This window comes from Choloepus didactylus, chromosome 10, assembly GCF_015220235.1.
Source record: "Choloepus didactylus isolate mChoDid1 chromosome 10, mChoDid1.pri, whole genome shotgun sequence".
In the NCBI taxonomy this organism is placed as follows: domain Eukaryota; kingdom Metazoa; phylum Chordata; class Mammalia; order Pilosa; family Megalonychidae; genus Choloepus; species Choloepus didactylus.
In genome coordinates, this window is record NC_051316.1 from 116,216,508 (window position 1) to 116,238,555 (window position 22,048).

The 22,048-nt window shown below is 39.5% G+C and overlaps 1 protein-coding gene across 9 annotated transcripts in view; it reads right to left on the reverse strand.

The window, feature by feature from the left end:
• Positions 1-22,048, reverse strand: part of ZNF462 (zinc finger protein 462) — a 128,620-nt gene that overhangs the window by 89,325 nt on the left and 17,247 nt on the right. Inside the window, exons 1-2 of one of the 9 annotated variants that reach the window (XM_037851240.1) lie at positions 7,697-8,910; positions 7,298-7,358 (exon numbers count right to left, since the gene is read on the reverse strand). The exons of the other annotated variants lie outside the window; for them this stretch is intronic. The gene's annotated coding sequence lies outside the window, so the exon portion shown is untranslated. Of the gene's footprint in view, positions 1-7,297; positions 7,359-7,696; positions 8,911-22,048 lie in introns of those variants that run through there. 9 annotated transcript variants of the gene reach the window in all.

The window sequence follows — 22,048 nt, forward strand, 5'->3', positions numbered from 1 at the left end:
ACAGGACCTCGTGCTGAAGTTACAGAAGTCATAGAATAAACACTGAAGGCTATAAACATCCAGACATTTAAAAATTAGTCATTTCAGGGGAAAAAGTCAGGTTGGCCTCTGAATTCTTCAGTAATATTCAATGATAAAAAAACAAAACAAAACAGTGGGACAGTATCTATAGAGGCTTGAGAATGTGAGAGTAAGACCTGTGCCAGTTTGAATATATATTGTGTCCCCCAAATGCCATTATCTTTGATGTAATCTTGTGTGGGCAGACGTTATCAGTTTTGATTAGATGTCTTTGAGTGTTTCTTTGGAATGCACCCCACCCAGCTGGGGGCGATGACTCTGATTGGATAATTTCCATGGAGATGTTGCTCCACCCATTTGGGGTGGGTCTAAGTTGATCAGTGGGGCCATATAAATGAGCTGACATAAGCAGAAGGAACTTAGTGCAGCTGTGAGTGATGTTCTGAAGAGGAGCTACAGCCAAGAGGGACACTTTGAAGAAAGCACAGGAGCTGCAGATGAGAGACAGTTTGAAGACAACCATTGAAAGCCGACTCTTGCTCCAGAGAAGCTGAGAGAGGACATATATCCCAAGTGCAACTAAGAGTGACATTCTTGAGGAACTGCAGCCTAGAGAGGAGCATCCTGGGAGGAAGCCATTTTGAAACCAGAACTTTGGAGCAGACACCAGCCATGTGCCTTCCCAGCTAACAGAGGTTTTCCAGACGCCACTGGCCATCCTCCAGTGAAGGTACCCGATTACTGATGTGTTACCTTGGACACTTTATGGCCCTAAGACTGTAACTGTGTAGCCAAATAAACCTCCTTTTTATAAAAGCCAATCCATCTCTGGTGTTTTGCATTCCAGCAACATTAGCAAACTAGAACAAGACCCAAGAATTTATTCCCCAACCAAGTTCTCAATCGTCCATAAAAGTAACAAAAAAAAGCATTTTCCAATTGGCATAGCCAGAAAATCCAGAACTTATAAATACTTCCTCAAAATCTACTCAGTGATGCAATACATCCAATCAAGAGAAGATTCAAAATCAAGAACTCAAGAACAGGGAAATTCAGAGGTAAGCAGAGGCTGTAGGCACTGAACCTATTTAAATTTAGAACTAAGACTGAACAATTTATAATAACTGCAAAATGAAAATTATAATCACAAATGTAACAATTATCATAACAATAAGATATTCCATATAACAACTATAAAATGATACAGAAGTAGAAATAAAGCCCTCAATCTTAATAACAAAAACAAACAGATGGGAGTTGGAGGGTACATGTAAGTGAGTGAAGTATTTTTAACTTTATTCATAGCAGGGCATAAACAAACACTCTTGATATAGCTTCATTTCTGAAGTTAATAAATCTCCAAGCAGAGGTATAAGCACATTAATTAAAGTTGAAAATTAGATTAGGAATAAAAATTAAAAACAGACCATTTAGCTTTAATTACTACAGGGAGGAAATCAAAGAAAACATAGACCATGTAGTAGAAGGCAGAGGACAAAGGAAATTGCACCAAAATGTAAAAGAGAATACATAGCATTAATTAGAATTAAGTCTATGTGCTACATCACAAATATGAATTAGCTAATGTCTATATCCCCAGATTGGATTAAAACAACCTCATTTTGTCTACAAGAAACACACATACAGCAAAATGACACAAAAAGTTTGAAAGTAAAATAGTGTGGTCAAATATATACCAATGCAAAAGAAAGCAGGGATCATGATTCATAATATTCAAGATTTAATTAAAGGTTAAAAAAATCTTTAAAAGGATAAAGATGAACACTTAATAAAGTAAAAGAGTACAATTCACAATGAAGTTTTATCATGAATACTTATGCCCTGTCCCAAATAGCTCCAAGCAGATGAAGGAAAAAAAAGAAAAAAAATAGCCACAGATACCAGAAGAAATAGACATAAGATACTTACTGGATTAAATGGGGGAAGACAACCAAGGATATAATTAATATAATTAATAAGATTGAGTTGAGACATATTTCAAATTCTATATCCTGGAAACAGAAAACACATTTTCATTTTAAGCAACCATGGGACATTTACAAAGGTTTTCAAGTAAGTACCCATGGAAGGTTTACAAAAGTCTTTCATGCCAGATATGAGATAATAAATTACAAACAGAAAAAATAGTCCATAATTTCTACCTACAAGGCATTAAATCGGGGGGGGGGGGGGGGGATGAAGCAAAAAAATTGCAAATATTTGGAAAAAAAATTTTTAACATTCTCCAAAGCAGTTTCTGAGATAACTGGAAGTACTCAATTGCAGAATGCAATTTTTTAAATGTTAAACAATTAAAATGTGGGATTTGGTAAAAGCTGTACTAAGAGGAGTTTCATAGCTCTATTAATAAGTAATAACACTAAATGAATTAAACATTCAACTCAAGTAAGAAGAAAAAGCAAAGAAAGTGGGGGAAAGAATTTAATTAAGATAAAAACAGAAAATCAGTTATCAAAAAAATCAAAAGAACAATAAAATTGACTCAGTACTGCTTGTTTAAAATACAATACTATATAAAATTAATTAAAAACCATAGCATCCTGGAGAACATCTTCTTGACCAAAAGGGGGATGTGAAAGGAAATGAAATAAGCTTCAGTGGCAGAGAGATTCCAAAAGGAGCCGAGAGGTCACTCTGGTGGGCACTCTTACGCACAATATAGACAACCCTTTTTAGGTTCTAATGAATTAGGGTAGCTGGTGGTAGATACCTGAAACCATCAAACTACAACCCAGAACCCATGACTCTTTAACACAATTGTATAAAAATGTGGCTTATGAGTGGGGACAGTGGGATTGCGGGGGGGGGGGGCATGGGGATCACACTCCCTTTGTCTAGTTTGTGGATGGATGAGTGGAAAGGTGGGGGAAGGAAACAGACAGACAAGGGTGCCGTGTTCTTTTTTACTTTATTTGCTCTTTTTCACTTTAATTATTATTCTGGTTATTTTTGTGTGTGTGGTAATGAGGGTGTTGGGGAGTGATTTTGGTGATGAATGTACAACTATGTAATGGTACTGTGAACAATCGAATGTATGATTTGTTTTGTATGACTGTGTGGTATGTGAATATATCTCAATAAAATGAATATTAAAAAAAAAACAAAAAACCGTAGCATCCTAATTAAGAAAAAAAGTAGATGTAGGAAAGTACAAATACATAAAATTAAGGATAAAAAGCAGAAAATTTCCACAAATATACAGAAAAATAACTTGCAATTTAAGAATTATTATATACAACTCATGGTAATAGTAATTTATAAACCTAAATTTGATGATTTTCTATAAATATATATATTACCAAAATTAATCCAAGAAGAAACCATATCAGTGAGAGACTAGGAAACAAAGAGCCAATACAACCTTCAGAGTCTCAAGAGCCCTCAAGGAATGAGTGAATTAGATACTTTTTAAGAGGTCCACAACTTAAAACAGGAGAGCTTAACCAATGTATTTCCAAAGCATTAGCATAGATTTCAAAAGCTTACCTCCAAAAAATAAATTTTAAAAAGCAGACCAATGTCACTTATAAATATTGGGACAAAAATTTAAAATAAAATCCAGGTGTACATTAAATAAATACCACTCCATGATCAAGTGGGGTTCTCTGCAGGAAGGCAAAGGTGTTTCAATACAAGAAAATCTGTTAATACTCTACCATATTATAAAGTCAAAGGAAACAAACTAACTCGATCAATACAAAAGTGGCTGAACAGTATTTAGTAAAATTTAAGTTCCATTTCTGATAAAAATGTTTTAGTAAAATAATATACATATATAGAGGGATACATCATGCTTACTGATAAAAACATTAGAAAAACTCAAGTTAAAAACCAGACCAGGATCATCACTATCATTTAGCACTGTTATAGAAATACTAGCCAATGCATCTGTACAAGAAAATAAGGTAAGAAATAACGATTGGAAAAGAGGAGACAGTTATCAAAATTTAAAAATAAGGTGAATGACACTTTCATTTTCTATTTAATGATTTTTAAATCCTTTCAACAACTTCTGATCACTTTACTATTTAAAAACAATCATCTAATGTAAAGCAACTGGAGTGATTTGGTGAAGTATTGGTTATCAATGAATTTGACTTTATTGCTTCAAGTTATTAAGAATGTTGACTTTTCTGCCAACCCTCACGATTGTTTTTTTCTACCCTGCTTGGGATTAATTAACGATTAAGTAGTCATCTCAGATGATATGGTATCCAGTAATTTTAGGAACACCAGCCTTAAGGTAATGAAGATAATTTTCAGTTGATTATATTTCCATATAGTCAATTCTCAAGCAACAGGTTGCTCCACCAATGCTTTTAAAAACCCTTTTAATTTTGTGAGCAGAAAAGAACACTCTTTCTTCTCCTTATAGGAATTTATGCCAATGGAGGAAAAATTGTGAGAACAAGTTCCTAAAATCACACTATTAAATCCAACCCACAGTCTTCCCTTCATAACCACATGGAAAAACTTCAACCTTGGCTCAGTCTAAATAAGCACTGTCTTCTGACTTCTTTCTTCCTCTCCTCAGACTGTTGTCTCTGCAAGTTCATGTCCTCAGTTCCACCCAGTAATCTGACATTTACATTAAGTCTGAATCCCTTCCTCCTTGTGACTAACTGAGAAGAGGAAGAGATTGCCATTTAATCTGCCTTTTGATCTTGATCCACTTGCTAGCCACCCTTTCCTTCTTCTCCTCCTGTACTACCAACCCATCATCGAAAGCTGATTCCCCAACTTGAGCTCTGGATCCAATCGTCTTCTGCCACATTAGAGGAAACCATATAGTTATCACTTCTGCATTTTTTCTTTCTCTCTGACTACTAGCTGAGTCATTCTCACCTTAGTCTCTCATGCACACACACACACACCCTGCAGAGACCCCTGACTTATCTTCTTCCTTGGAGAAACAGAAGTATAGGTAGAGTCAGAGGGCTGGGGTGGAATCCCAACTTCATGATTTATGGGCTATAAGAATCCTGGACAAACTATTCAAGTTCTCCAAACCTCCATTTCCTCACCCATATAAGGAAATTCCTCCCTCACAAGGTTGCCGGGTGGCACAATCTGTATAGAGGGTAAAGCATTTGGCATAGTTTCTGGCATATGCAGAGCCTTAATTATAACTGCCATTATTACCATTAATTCCTCCTTTTCCCAGACAAGCTGCTTTCATGCCCCTCACCTCTCCTTCAGTCCTCTATATCTGGCTATTACAATCACCATGGTTGTGAATGACCTTCTTAGGACCAATAAAAGGATACTTTTATTCCTTCTCTTACTTAACCTCTTGGCACTGTTCTTTAACATTGCCCATTCTCCTTTAAATAACTCTCTTCCTTGGTTACAAATGACCCCTTCCACTCTTTCCCCTCCCACCCCAATTTGCATTCACATTTTGGTCTCAATTTAGAACAGCGTTTCTCAATCATGGTGCTACTGACATTGGGAGCTGGATAATTCTTTGCTCTGGGGATGCTGAGCTTCATCCCCAGCCTCTACCTACTAGATGCCATTTGTGACAACCAACAGTTTCTTCATGCATTGCATAATGCCCCAGGGATGCAAAATCTCCCCCAGTTAAGAACAACTGCTAGGAACCCCCAAATTGCAAGTATTTTTCACACAGCCCCACCTGTTTAACTGCCTGTCTCCCCGCACTGCACCATAAGTTCCTTCTGAGCAGGGGCTGTGTGCTGTTCAACCCCAACCCTAGCCAGTGCTTGGCACCTACATATTGGTCTTCCTCCAATTGGAGATAAATTCATTATAAGACACACTTTTAATAATAGGTTTAAGGGAAAAGCCCATACACATTAAAAATAAATTTTCATTGTAACATAACATGCATTCCTTTTAAGAAATGTATAAATGTAGGAAAAATGTCTTGGTATTGAAAAAAACAAAGAATTCAACATTTTATTATACGGTTATTTTACAATATTATTGATGGAATGGACTGTGGGGAGGAGGAGCAGGGCGTTGATGGTGGAGAATTTGAGGACTAGAATGAGAAAAAGGCTTTAGCCTCAGTCCCATATGGCCACAGTGAGAGGCCTGGCTTGTGCTGTAGGCTGTTCTAAGGTAGGTTAGCCGGACCCTTCTGCTGGCTCCTTTCCCTCCTTTTCTCCCACACAAGCCATCACCTTGCCTAATCTCAATTCCATCTTGTCTTAAGATACCCAAGCAGATCTGGAATTTTTGAACTCAATGACATGTTTCTACTCTGCCCTCCTGTTCCCATTCCCCTGCGCACATTACCATGTTCCTTATACTGTTCCTGCCTCTGGCAGGGGAATTTCAGAAAAGGAGAGTGTCCTTAAAAAATATAATTTTCACTTATAAAACATCACTCCCCTCCGGAAGACTGGTGTATTTGAGGGATGAGGGGTGTCAGGACTGAAAAGAGCCAACTGGTCTCCAAGCAGTTTATTTCTATGGAATTACTCAAAAAAAGAAGTCTTTAAAGATCCTCATATTAAAGTAAAATGAGGTCACTGATGGTTCAGCACAGTGCAGGCAAAGCTCTCTTGTCACCAAAGCTCAGAACCTCAGACATCTGGCTCCTTCACCTGCATTACAAACACTGTGCTTTTCCTTAAGGGATTCTTTGGGAGAGTATTTCTTAGTGTTTACAGTTAAGTGCAAAAATAAGTTGCAAAACAGAATGTAGAGTCTGTTACTCTTCAAATAATAATGATCTTATATGTGTGCATGTATATATGCATATTAACAGAAAAACAATCAGAAGAAATATGCCCCAAACCCTTAATGGTTGGGGTTAAAAACGACTTTCACTTTCTCTGAACTCTAACTTCTATAATGTTTGTATATTGTTTTTTAGTATGTTGCTTTTGCAGGCAGAAAATTATTTTTAAAGCTTGAGTGTTTCCAGAGTAGTCAGAAAACAAGCTAGATGTCTCCTTTAAAAAAATAAAATAATAAAATAAAATAAAACCCAGGACCACAAATGGTTGACCAACAAGTTAGCCCACATCTGAGGGAATGTGTGGGTGTGTCATCACTTCGGATTTTAAATACTTAATACATGTCCACACATTATATAATGTGGGCACGTGAACAACTCAAGAAGCCCAGCCAAGACTGACCACAGAACACTAGCTGCCTATTAGCTAATGGACCAAATGTCAATCCTTTGCTAGCTCTCTTCACCAGCTTCAGACAGGAGCAGCTATGTCCCATATGATTTGAGAAAGCAAGATTTCTCGGGAACTCGTATTGGAATACAAACCCATCAGTTGACTCCACTGACTGACAATTCCATCTGATGTTTCACAGTATACCTTGAGGCCCTATGGAAGACAAAGGCAGTCGTGAAGGGACCATACACTTTACCTTATACCCCCAAACATACAGAAACATCTTAAATGTCCCTCTAGGAAATATCAGAAGCAACATAATCCATTACCCTCTGGAGATACATGGGAATCAGCTATGACTACCTCGTCCCAGAAGTGAGATTAGGTGGGACATCGAGGGCTCAATGAAATAAGGTCTGGCTTAGAGGGTCTTGTTACTGCCAAGGTCCATTCCATCTCCCATCAATGAAGAGGGAATCACTGACCTGGAGCTCTCCATTCTCATTTAAGAAAAAAATCATTTTCAATTGAGCGAAAAAACAAATACTTATTGATCAGCTACCATGTACAAATAGCATTCATTCATTTGAGGACCTACTAGGTACCTGGCATGGTTCCACACATGGGAGAAAAACAAAACACATGAGGGAGACAAAAGACAGGTATAAGACATGCTCTTTTTCTCAAGGTAGTTAAAACACAGTTTGGGACAAGACTAACATCAAAAACTCCGAGAACGAAGAATTCTAAACACTCTAAATGAAGTGTGGATTGGTATGGGACAGTTTCCAAGTACAAAGACAGAATGAATAGTGATGATTAGAGATCTGGGAAAGCAGAGCTGCTTAAGGCAAGAGGGTAGGTTTGATAATGAATGTTCTTGAAAGCTAGTCAGCCAGTGAGGATCAGTAGAACTAGCATAGGTTTAGCAAAGAAAGATAATAGGACCTCATCCTGGCAGCTAGAGTCTAGCTCCATCGCCTGCCTACCACCTGGCCTCAGTCAAGTTGCTGAACTGCTTCCTCACCTGTATAATGGGACTAAAAATACCTATCTCATAGGGATTAAATAAAATAACATCTATCGAGTATCAAATGTCAGATCCATCCCTCCCTCCCTTCATCTGGAGAGCAACAGGGAATTCTTATCATCTTTAATCAGAGGAATGTGATATAATGAAAGCTGTGTCCTCTGCAGATTATTTTGGCAGCACTATGAAGGACTTCTAGGGGGAAAGGGAGAGAGAGATACAAGACAGCTAAAGCAGCTGCTGAGCTGGCCCAGGCATGAGAAAAACTATGCCTGGGCCAGGAAGACACACAGGGCACAATCCTAAACACTATTTAGAAAGGAGAAAGGACAGCATTTAATTCTTTTTCTATGAACTCTGTCTGATAACCAGGTCACCACCTTCTGACCCAACTAGAGTAACTAATGAGATGTGGTCCATTCAGTAGGTTTTTTTTTTTAACATATGTCAAGAGCAGTCGGTTCGTCAGTATCAGATGAAAAATTATACTTTTAACTGAATTTTACAAGAATAATGCCAATGAAGGTGTAGAAAACTACCCAGGAAGCAACAGTCCTTAGGCTGGAACAGTTTAACTAAACGGCACTCAGGAGATATCACATCAACCTGTGAAGACGGCATTCTCTTGTAATTCCCAAGGAAATCACCTACACCAGCACTATCCAATAGAAACACAACGCAAGCCATATAAGTAATTTTAGATTTTTTAGCAGCCAGAAAGAGGTGTAATTTCAATAATATAGTCTATTTATCCCAACATATCAAAATATATTTCAACATGTAATCAATACACAAATCATTAATGAGCTATTTTGCATACTCTTTTTTTTTTCCCCATAAATCTCAAAAGTCAGCATCTTTTAGACTTTACATCAACATCTCTATTCCAATCAAGCACACTTCAAGTGGTCAATAGCTGCACATGGCTCGGGGCTCCAGCACTGGACAGTGTAGACCTAAGAGAACCATGAAGGGTCCCTTTGAACAAAGTCCTTATTTAATAGGTTTTCACTGGAACTCACCTTGAGGTAGTCACCCAGTGCAGCTGAACCCTTGGAGTGAGACATAAAATGCTAATCCAGTCAAGTCTGACCCCCCCTGCTCTGAACCCCACCATAGCTTTACATTTGCCTTAAGATGAAGACCAAGTGAGGAATCCCTCCCATTAAAAAGGAGAAGCCATCACATTAAGTTTTATGAAGCACTGAAAGAATATCTTAATATCCGGTCTCTGTATAATGGGGAAACTGAGATCCTCCTCAAAGCACAACCCTTCCACTGCCTATACACTGTCAAGTAGTCATTTTTGGAATGCACCCACCCTAGCGCTAATCCAGCTAAAAGACACCTTCAGCCAACAAGGGCTGTGCTGAGCCTGGCTCCTGGCCTGAGTTGCAGCAAACAGCCCGGGCTCCGAGCCCACCTGCCTGAGTTTGAATCCAGGTCTTGCCACTTCCTAACTGTCTGACCCTGACAAGTTCAATAACCCTTCTATGCCTCTGTTTCCTCACCTGCAAAAAGTGGGTAAAAACACAACTATTTCTTAGGCTTATAGAAAGAATTCAATGAGTGCTGCATGAAAACTATTTTGCCGCATAGTCTGTCACCAGTATGTCTTAGCCATTTTTTTCCACGGGCTTCTCTATTCCTCCCAAAACACCTGTCTCATGTTTCTCAACAACCTCAGAGAGGGTTGTAGGTAACACTGCACAATGGAAGTGACCTGAGTTCACACCCCGCCTGGACACCCCATGCTTGGTTGTGACCACAGGTGAGTTACTTAACTGTCTGAATCTGTTTTCATATATGCTAAATTGAATAAAAATAAAATTGGATCCACTGCAAAGGATTAAATGAGGAAACAGACATAGCAGGTCATTTGACACTTAGAAAATATAGTCCCTGGCTCTCCCTAGTAACATGAACATTCCTCCTTCCCCTTCTCCAGCAGAGACTGTTGCTTTGAACACCATTCGTTTGGAGATGAGTTGGGGTACATCTCTTCTGAGTGAAGTCAAGGCAGAGGGAAACAATTAGGACAGCACTCTTTATTATTTCAGTGGAAATCTGTTATTTTACCAAATCACTGAAATCCATCCTACATAAGCTGGAGCAAATCTCAGGCTCTGTCTGGTTCCAAGGACTATTCTATGAAGAGCATGGTGGTTTCCTTCCATGATGATACATCCTCACAAGGTTAGAGGATGTCCCCTGAATATCCCAACTTCCTTTAAAAGCCTACGAAGCATTTGTCACTGTGGGTGAGTCATCCATGGTGTACTGGAAAGGGCAGGTCAGAAGACAAGATTTGGATCTCTATCCTGGCTTTCAACCAGCTGTGGCTTTTGGGGAAGTCGCTTCATCTCTACGGGTCCCAGAGAGTGAATCTGCTTTATGGGGTTGCTGTGGAGAACAGATTTACATAATGTATACTGAAAGCCTTTGGTTTAACGTATAAAGGGTTTTGCAAATTAACAGAAGACAGGGATTCATCTAAACCTGACTTCGACAGGTTTGTGTTTTGGTGGGATATTTTGGGAATCTGCGCAGAGATGCAGAAGGGGACTTGCTTTATGATACCTATGTCACCCTCCTGCTTTTTCCCCAGCTCCAAAGGCAGGAATTAGGGATGCAGACTTCAGAATGTAAGAGCAGGAATAGGATGAGGCAAAGGTGAGACGCCTGGGGCCCCGGGTGATTCATGGCTGTGGAATCTATCAATGATGCAATGTTCTCTGCATTTCTACTCCATGACAATTCTCTGGGTTAGCAAAGTACAGATGGCAGATGGAGGAAACAGGCAGATTTCTCTGTGGACCAAATATTATTTATATGCATGCATACATAAATACATGTATGCATGTATAAATAAATATTTGCCTCCAGATCAAAAGCCAAAGACCTAGGCAAATTATTCCTCTAACTGGGGTGTATTAAACCAGAAATCCACTTCAAGTTTTGAGAAAAGGTGTAATTTAGAAAATGTGCTGTCTCTTCCTGTTGTCTTTTTTTCCACTGCCTTGGACTCTGGCAAATTAAGCCCCATAAATCTTTCGATATGATTAAAAGTTTTCATAAAAAGTGTACATGAAGAGAAAGAGAACTTCTTAGATAAAACATTGACGGTCTCAAAAATTTTGAAACCCTGATGTTGCCATGTTATTGGGTGGAACCTGGGGATATGCAGGTTGTATGAGAAGCTTAATGATGGTAGGATTTTTTCAAGGTGCTCAAAAACCTGAAGTAAACGAAGCCTGTATTACACGCTCATATATAGAGCCACCTAATCTTAAACCCAAATTGTACCTTTGTTAAATGGATGCCAGGATTATTAGAGAACAATAGCAAGGGACCTCAAAGGGGACATTCCAAATGCCTTGTGCTGGGATTTTCTCACACAGCTGCAGTTATTAAAACTCTATTAAACCAGCTGCTAATAATTTTCAAGTGGTCCATTAGTTATACCAATGACCTTGGGCCACCACCAATTTCAGACCTTGTCTTCATGTCTTAATCAACAGCCTCAAATGGAATCCCCTCCTTTCAACTGAGAAATGTGCTTTGAAGAAAGACTGTTGATCATGTAGCTTCTTTGTCATTAGGGAATTTGTATAAAGTGGAATTTAACCTAAAAACCCCAATCTTCCTGAAAGGAAAATTATTCCTCTGGGGTTTCCTTCTCTAAAGCAAGGTGAAAACTAAACTCTTTTTTTTTTAATTTTTTTTTATTTTTTTCCTTGTTTAACAGAAGAGAATGCATGGATGGGTCTCTCAGGACTCTTTGGAAAATGCTCTTGAATGTGTTTAATCAGCAATGGAAACTCATCCAGGGAAAAAAATGTCAGGAAAATATATGCAAAGCCACTTCAGAAAAATCTGAGAAACGTCACCTTCTCTAGAATCAAGGGTGTGGCGAGAGGAAGAACTTGCAAAGTGATTTGATTTTCAGATGTGATTTATTAATGGGACTGAAGAGGATTCTGAGAGAAATCAACACCATGAAAACAAGAGTGCCAAGACTAAAAGGAATGTCCTTTTCTTAGGCTTGGAACCGAAAATATTTTTCTCTCTCGTGACCATTTTAACTTCAAAAGCAGAAGCAAGGAATGTCAATCCGTATGGAGCTCCGCTGGCTATGTTTCCATTCTTTCCACAGAGAAGGGGAAAAGCAGCCTATTGTATGTCTCCGCCAACAGAGATGAGAAAAAAATATCACTTGTTTTTAAACTTTCAGAGGACACAGATAACTTGGAGAATGAAAACACACAGAGATGAACAGAGATGAGCTTGGAATTAAATATTAGATTTTAAAAGTCAAGAAAGTCAGAGAATTCAAGAGATGTTCAGAACATCCAATTGTAAAAGGAATGGGCTTCACTGTTTGTGTGCTAAAAAATTCTTTTTTTTTTCCCAGTACTTTTGTTCCAGGAAGAACTCTTCTTCATTACTGTAAATACACCAAACAATCTCCCATTTCTTGGAAATCAATCATCTCCTTTTTCAGCCTGTATATTCTCTGTTCCACCTTTGACTTTTCACTAACTCTCATCAAATTGGCTCAAAATCTCCTTCATTTCCTGCACTAGCCACAATTTTTGTCCTTAAAAAAAAAAAGGCCCATCTTATTCTTTACTCAACCAGAAGGAAACCATCAAATTTTAAGGATGCCATTTAGTCTTCAAGAATAAAAGTGAGAAAGTTGCTTGGGGCATCTCTTTGTTCACTATGGCTGGCAAGTTTCCAAGCAAGAGTATTTTGTGATGTCATGATGATTGAATAACATAGTCTACTATGCAGCCCCTACTATACAACAATATTGTTTCATGTCACGGAATGATGCAAGTACAGAGGACAAGAGCAGGGAATAACCTCTAAAGGAACTCTAGAATTCCATATTAAAGCATATGCCCTCCGACCCGGCCACATTTGACCTGAGACATTTTCACCCTCACAAGGAAGGTAAGTCGAAATGTGTCGTTGTGGGTAGGGACAAGCCTCAAAATCTTTTTCATCACAAATGGAGCTTAGCCTAACTGCATAATACAACAAACATACAACTATGGATGTGGATATAGAGAAAGAACTGCAGAGAGGTAGAAGTGACATCTGTTGAGTGGTTTCAATGTACCATGGGCTGTGCTGGCTTTTTACGTGGCCAAAAAGGAGACTCTAGAAGGAGCTGCAAGAATTTTCCTAGAGATGTTTAGAAACTCTTCCAAACCCAGAGACTAGAAGATCATCAGTGCTCCTGGAGGGGATACTTCAGGTGTTGCTACGTTAATAACTGGAATTTCTAAGGTCCACATATGCAAAAGGTAGGGGCACATAGACTAACAACAGATTTGAAGTGTGAGGTCATACCGAGCCCAGTCGAGGCCAAAAAAATCTTAATACAAAGTTTTTATTGTCAAAAGAGCTAAATCCCATCACAAGATTTTATAAACTTTTAGGTGGAATATTATCCAATGATGTATGGCCTGACAAGTGCAGAAAAGGCCTGGTCTAGGAATCCTGCAGGCACAGTGGAAGGATGGTAGACAGAAGATGAGAGCAATGTGGAATGAAGCTCCAGTACAGAGCACAAAGCACTCAAGGAAATGGTCATACCCATTTGTTGGTGTGGATATATATCAACGCCACTTGGAGCTTCTTATGAGAGTCCATTCTGATCACGTGGGAACCCCAACATGCCTGGAAGAACAGATGACAAGAAAGACTCCAAACAGCTTTATCTGGGGGAGCTGATCTTCAGCAATTGCCTGGCAAGGAGTCAAATGCACAATAAATGTTTGAATGAATGAACAAATGAATGAGTGGGAGTGAACAACTGGTAAGCCTGGTGTCCAGCATTCATAAACAGAGAAACAGGCTGTCTTTTCTCAACGAACAAAGACAGAGTCTGAGCAGGTAAAGGCAGTGCAAACACCAACAGCAGCCGCAAATCAAAGAGAAGGGCAGAAGGATGAACAGTCTGACAAAGAGAGTTTGCCAGCCCTGCTCCCTTTTAACCAGACTCCCCCGCACATTTACCACATCCCATCACTGGCATGACTTTCAAATCCAAAGGATAGCAGCAGCGACAGCAACAACCTGAGCTCGTTAACGATCACAACCCTTGGAGCTACCAGAGCACAAGAGAGCAAAGAGACAGGCAAGTTTTACAACATAAATGGAGAGGCAGCAATTTCTGAGGCCTCCCTTTTAAAAGGGGTGGGGAGGAAGGGTGTGTACATATGGAGTGGAAGTACCAACTTCCACCCAGGTGCCCCATTAGGCCAATATTTTGCAAAACCAGGTGTGTGCAATTTGCTTATTAAAGTTCTCACCCTGGGGCAACTGACAAGACTCATCAGTCCAGGAAGACAAGTGCTATGACCCCAAGGCAAGTTAAAGCATATCCAGAATATTTTAAGCTAGAAAGAGAATCTTTTTGTTAAAGTGAATGGGGGATCATTTTGCTTCAACAACTGGCTGAGAGGAAAAGGAATTAAGAGTGGTCTGTTCCCAGTTTTGTGGCGAAATTATACAATTATCTTCCAAAACAAAGGCTCAAGGTTAGACTGAGGTTCCAGAAGGAGCAAGGGAAACATTTTTATTGATGATTCTATTAAGGGGTGGCACTTCAAAAGGAAATGTTCCAGCAGAGGGCCAAAGCTCCAAGGCAACCTACCTCGCCTACTTCCTAAGAGGTCCATGAGTCAACACTCTTTGAATACCAAGATCTCTTAGAAATCTCGGCAACCTTCCCTCCCTTTTGGCTAATATGGAAGACACAGAGATTGATATGGAGTGGCCAATGGAAACAGACAACAGTGTCACTGTCTGCGGCTGAAGATGTCAAAAAATAAGAGAAAATTCTGGAAAACGTTTTCCAGACCAGCCAAGAGGGGTAAATGGATGAACTTGCATGGGGAGGAGAGCAGCCTTTTCTATGCTGTCATCAATAGCATTCATGGCAAATTAGATTTCAGCAGATTGCTCTGCTTGTGAAATTAAGAACTCCCCACCACCCCATCCCCTGCCCCAAACACTGACTCTATTCAGGCCAAGGTACAAGCTATCAGTTCATACAGAGCAGGATAACCATGGCTGGCTCTGGTCCTGGAAGTTAAGGTCCTTATTTACACACACCTACCATGAGCCCAGCAGTGTGCTAGCCAACCACAGATTCCCAGCACTCTATAGATTGCCAGGTTCACTTATTCCCACATTTGTCCTCACAACAGCTTTATCTTTGGAAGCAGAAAAGGTTACAAAATTATACGTAAAACCTGGTGAGGGTCATGTTACCTGAAAGTTTATGACCCAAGTTTATTCTTCTAAGTTTACTATATCAACTATACAAGGATAACCCAAAAAGTCCTCTATAATCAGTTTCATCATTCTACCTATAGGAAAATCTATGGATTTGGACATGCTACAAGGTAATCATGGCCCCTGTGAATTTAGTGATAAACAGTACATTCCTCTCATTAAAAAAAAACCATAAAGGAAAGGCAAACATCTAGGATGTGGGTATGGCTCTGTTCCTCAAGACTAGCATCCCAGAGGGGTTATGTGTTACTTAAGAACTTACTCACCTTAGACAAGTCCCTTAAATCTTTTTGGATTCAATTTCTCAGTCCATAAAAAGAGGTGAAATAAATAACCTCCAAAGTCCTTTTAGTTTCTAAATGTCATGTATTGAAATAGGTAGGATACCTCTAAGAAAATATCTTAGAATAAGGATAGTTGGGATACCAAGGTTTTATCTGACTCTCTTCTACAAACTAGCTATGTGTCCCCGGGTAAGTTACCTCTCTGAACCTTCTTTTACATCCATCAACAGAGGGAAGGGATTCAGGACATGGTCTATGAGGTCCCTTAAGAGTATTTAGGGAGAAAAAAGCAACCTGTGGGCAAAATGTAAGATGGTAGTGAAACGAGGAAATGAGTAATCTTTCACCAATGACAGGATTAGACTGTAAGAACAATGCAGAAAAAGATCTTTGGACTAGTTAATAAAAACTACAATGAAAATCCTCATCATTGGCTCAAATTGCTACTTAACAACTTAGATGTTCTGCGTCTTGACTAAACATTCCGTCCTTTGGTTTAAGAAGTTTGGAAATAAGAAGTCTTCATGATGACCAAGTGAGAAAGTGTTTGTTAGAGAGTAAGTCTATGATTTTAAATCACTTAATTGTAAGGAACAGCAGGTCTGGGGAAATGCCGCCACCTGTCAGTTACGTTCTCCCACCCTCCGCAGCCTTCTTTGCTTGATTTTCACGCTTTTTCCCAACAAGCCTAGACAAGGCTCAGGGTACTCAAAGTGGAGCTCCGGGCAGTCTCCACCAATCAATCAAAATTGGCATGAGAAATGGAAGCTATTTGCCAACATTGTTGTAGTGGAACAAGCATAGATCGCCAAGACAGGAAACAGAAATTCCATTTCAGGCTTTCCTAACTAACATCCTACATTGTGGACTTTGAGCAAACCACACTGGCCTTTCCTGAGCTCCCAGATGAAGGGGTTGGGCTGGATGACTTCACAGGCCCATTCCAACCTGGGCTTTCATGTCCTTGAACATAAGCAGTGACTTCACACTCACTGCCAATGACAAGTCTTCCCTTTCAGACCCTATCCCTTTGTCTTTATTTTTTTGTTTGTTTGTTTTGTTTTGTTTTTGTGGCTGACGCTGCTCTGTACTTGTTGGTCAAGGTTTAGAATGTGCTCACATACTATGTCTGGATCCTCAAGGCAGCATCCCGGCATTTTATTTTTAAAACCAGAATCCAGTATCATTGCCAACATGCAGTGGCTTGAATCCTGCGAGCTGGATACCCTTGAGTCATTATCAACTTTCAAAATAGGCAGCACATTCAGCTGAACAGAAAGACATTTCAAGCTTCAAAATAATTTTGGATTTACATGAACATACTGGAGTCAAGAAAAGGCGGAGAAGGTTTAAAGAGCGATGTGGTGAGGCAGCAATCCCAACCACCTTCTTACCACCCCACCCCACTTCTCTTTTTTACTAAATCAATAACTTTCAATGAGTCATTGTGCAGCTACCTTCCCTCATGCTAAGGCCAATAAATTAGCTTCTTGGGTATGAATTACCTCTTGATTATTATTTAGTAAAATACAAATTACTCAAAACAGGCACCACACATTTTTTTTAGGCTACCTTGAGCACACTTTACCTTTTCCTAGGGAAAATAAAAGACTCCATCTATCTAGATGAGAAAACACCCAAAGAGCAAATAACTGTGAGCACTCATGGCTCTCCTTGGCATCCTCCCTTCCCCTCCAAGTGGGTTACATGGTATGGGGATCAGGGTTAGAGGCAGGCACTGCAAATTCTTAGGAATCAGATGGGCTCCCAAACAATAGCAGGCCTCCATATCAGTCCCACCTGCAGTATGGCCATTCCAAGTTGTCTTTGTTCCAAAGTTTTGATGATAGCATGAGCTCTGCACCATATGCCTCAGGGGTGACCTAATGCTGATTTCTGCTGGGGCAGCTGGAACTGGACAGGACTGTTTGCCACAGTGAGCTGAGTCACTTCTCAGCAACATCTCGGGGTTATCAAGATCACATGTTCAGCTGCTACTTAAAGCCTTGGAGGTACTTCAACCTCTTAACTTGGGTAAGCATTAGAAGCCTAGCAGGTAGTGTCCAACTCCTCAAAATAACTTTGAAGAGACTATTCTCCCTTCTTGGAGCTTCTAAGCATGCCAAGGACATGACCATGAGTTCTTAGGCCATGATCATGCTTTCTGGTACTAAAAAATTACTATCAATAGGACAGATTCCCTCAACTTTCTTCTGTCTATTCAATCATTTCTTCTCTCCTACTTCTAAAGCAACATTCCTTTCACCCCCATGAAACCTTTAAAGTAGTTACAAGGAAGCACAAAGACTGAACATCAAACTCCTTGAACAATATTTGTTCAATAGCCACTTTCCTTAATGGCAGCAGTAGTAGTAGATGTTTTGGAGAATTTCCCTGCATTAGCTCAGGAAGCCAACAGGGTCATTTTCATTTGCTCAATATTAATGCATCTGAGAAAGGTTATGTTGACCACACCCATTCCTCTGATGCAGAATCTTCATCCTTCCAAGTTACTTCTTATTCTGTTTACTTAGCTGGTTCAGTCATTCATTTATCCCTTAATCATGCATTGATGGTCAACTGCATGGCAAGCACACTTTTAGACCTGGGTCATGGTGCTGCTCTAGTCAAGGTAACTCTGATTCACCAATGAGTAAGAGCTGTGGTTCTATATCAGAGGCAACAGGCCAGACAGGGAGACCTACAGATGCAAGCCCTTGGTCAACAAGTACATCTTTTATTGTTAATAGAAAAAAAAAAGCTACTTGGGTGGATCAGTAGCAATGTCTTTGTATATAGAAATCAACCTAATGTAACTTCCCTTTGCTTCTGCCAAATGTATTAATACAAAAACATCATATCCAGTTTCACTGATGAGTGACAGATATTCTGCTGACATTGACTTCACCGGGTGGGGACAAGGCAGAGGGGGATGGTGGTGATGGTGGAGCATAATAGGTAGCCTGCCACTAAGATGACATTTCCCAAACCTAAATCACTTGGTATACATTACCCTTAAGGTGCCCTGAAGGGACTGAATTCCTGGGGAAGAAAAGATGAAAGCCTATTCCATAGCTCAAATTATTAGCAGCTACAAATATCAAGTTCTGACAGCATCTCTTTTCCTTTTCCCACTTCTTACACGTAAAACATTCCAGCACAGTTGCTACCTCTTCCTCTCTTGACTAATGAAACTAAATTTCTGAGAACAGCCGAGAGTATACATTCTAGGGTCTTACCCTAGACCTACTGAATTCCTCTCCTTCTCCTGAATTCCTCTAGAACCTCAGAAATCTTTTTTTTTTTTTAATAAACTCTTTTTTTGTTTCTAAGTTCTCTGAGAGATCCTGAAGATCAGTCTGGTTTGGGAATCTCTGTCCCAGACCACAATAGTGATTTTTAAAAAAGCCAACTTTAAAGGAGCTGTCCACCTCATCCCTTCATACATACATGTGTGGTTCCCAAACATTTTCTTTATGAGCACTGAACAGAACCGAAGAGCTTCAGCAATTAGCAGACTAGACCCACAGATTCTTTGCATTTGGAACTGTTAAAACAAACACTGGGTGTAAGGTGCCAGGTTCGCTCATCAGTCTCCATGACTTTTGTGTGCTCACCTATCTATCTAAACGTACACACCAAGGCTGCAGATTCCCGGTAAAATAATAAATAAGTCAAAGGAGCCCCAGTCCTAGATTCTGGACTCCATCCAAACTCCAGACAAAAGATTTACTAATCCTGTGTCTGCAGTACAAAAATAATAACACAAAAACAAGTCACCTGTCATTAGCCAAATCTAATCTAATCTTTTCCTTGCAGTAATACTTTTACTCGGGGTACTTCAGTACCAAACTTGGCCTAGAATGCACAAGAAATGAACAAATGATGCAGGCCTTATTTACAAGGTAATTTGTGAAAATGCAACTCCTCAGAATGAGTCAGGAAGAAAAGTGAGAATTAAAATCAGAATTAGAAAACAAGCCCAAGAAGAGAAAAGTCTTCTGGTTTTTCATTCCATACACTATCCCACCCTCACTGGGCCTGTATTAATGTGATCTCGGCTTCAGAAAGGCTTTGACTTTCCTGCTATTATCCTAGTCTTGCTTTAACACATACTTTATATTAGAATGCGTTCCAGGAAGCATATGGCAATAGAACTAGGTCAACCATTAACCAAATAACAGGAAACTGCTCTGCAGAGCACACCCTTCAGAAGCTTGCTTAATGAGCTGGCTCTTCAGAATATGTCCTTCACTGAGGTTGGAACTAACAGGATCCATGGATTTCTTTAACACTGCAAGGTCACCTCATACCTAGAAGGCTTCTGTACCTACTAGACTTTCAATGGTCAAAATCATTCCATTGAAACATTTCAGAACTGAAGTGTAAGGTGAAGAAGTGTGTTTTCTGAACCCACTTCACCACCTTCAAAGAACATGACTATTATCCTGGTTCCATTGCTTCATTCTTCCAATTATGTTAAATTTATAGGAACCACAACACATTAACCTTTTCTTTCCATAACATTTTGTCCTATTTTCCTTAAGACTTCCATATCACCAATTCACTCCCTGAAATAATGCCATAATCCACTTAGACTTAATAGGTCAAATAAAGCAAATAAAGTCCTGGAAAAAGATCTACCTTCCTTTCTACATCAATTCCTCCAGAACTGATGGTCATAAATATCTGACTGTTCCTGGGTTGAGGTTTTCCCTTTCAACGTTTCATTTGAATTTTTCCCCAACAACACAGACTCATTTCTACAAAATCTGACTTTATGATGCATTCAGGATCATACAAGTGAATTGTCATCCTCAATCTAGTATCCTCAGAGTCAAAGAAAACTAAGAGATGGGCAGTAACTACCTATAAACCAAACTGTCCTTGGCTTCTTTAACTCAGATTGCAATCTAGACATCCTTACTTTTAAACTGTATTTATTAGAGATTAAAGAGTTGGACAGTTCCCCTTGATTCGGAGCTTATATTAACCCTCATTTTTCATGTTAGAATTTCAAGACCAAATCCCTACTCACTGAAGTTGAATGCTCTATGTCTAGTGGTATTTGAAGTAGCAATCATTGGTAATAATAAACAAAGAAATACAGTTTTGTTTCAGGTAGGTGTATTCAGGGAATAGATATCTGCTTTACTGAGTAAACACGTATTTACCGACTCTCTACTGTGCCCTAGGTACTGTGCAAGGCCCAAGTGACACAGTGGTGAGCAAGGAGACCCCGGGCCTGCCTTTTGTAGCTTCTCATCTAGTTCTCTTCAGTCACTGTACTGATCCTGAGACAAATCAGCACTAGGCCTTCCATGTTGATTTGGATAAATTTTAACTGGCGGAGGTCTTTTCCCCCAGAAAACAGCCAACAAGGCTTTATTACGCACCCACATAAGGAATGGCACACTGGGCTAGAGGTCAAAGAAAAGAGGATTTAAGAGTCATTGAAATTGTTAAGTCTTTTGGATTCTGGATAATCAAACATCTCAAATCTGTGCTATTCTTGCAAATTTCAGGTTTTTTAAAAAAGGAGTTTGCTGTGTAACAATACTCACAACAAAAAACCAGGACCTCATCTAATGAATTTAACAAATAATCTATTACCAAATGTTTGAAATAGCGCAAACAGAGGTTAAAGTGACTTTTCTTTCCCTTTACCAGATTTCGGAGTAATGTTTCATAGAGGAGACCATTGGCTTTTAAAAGTTACCATATAATAAAAGATATTGTCCAACCTCTAAGGCCCAGAAGCTAAATATTTATTAGTCCTACCAACACAACCTTCAAGGAGCCCCCCAACAGGGGTTTCATGTGAAGCTGAAGTGTACTGAGACTTGTTCTTTAACCTTGCTCTGCCTTTGAGTGTTTTATAAAAACCTAAGGATGGGAGGAAAGGGAAACAGCATTTTTTTAAGTACCCACTATATGTCAGAGATTTATATTCATGATCTCATTTATGCCCCACAAGAACCTGATGTAGGGGATTTTTTTTCCAGATAAGGAAATTAAGGATCAGAGATTAAACCATTCATTCAAGATTATGCAGCTACTAGGTGGCCCTGAGGCCTATGAACTTTCCACTGAATATAAGAGCCCTTATGGTCCAACTGATACTGATAGCAAAGGGTTCCCTTATACATGACTTTTGTGCTCGATTCTCACATGCAGGTCCCAACATAATCTCCAGGACCCTTGGAAGATGATCTAGTATTTCTTGGAGTGCCCAAACATTGATGATGGAACAAGGTCAGGCCAGTTTCTAAGAT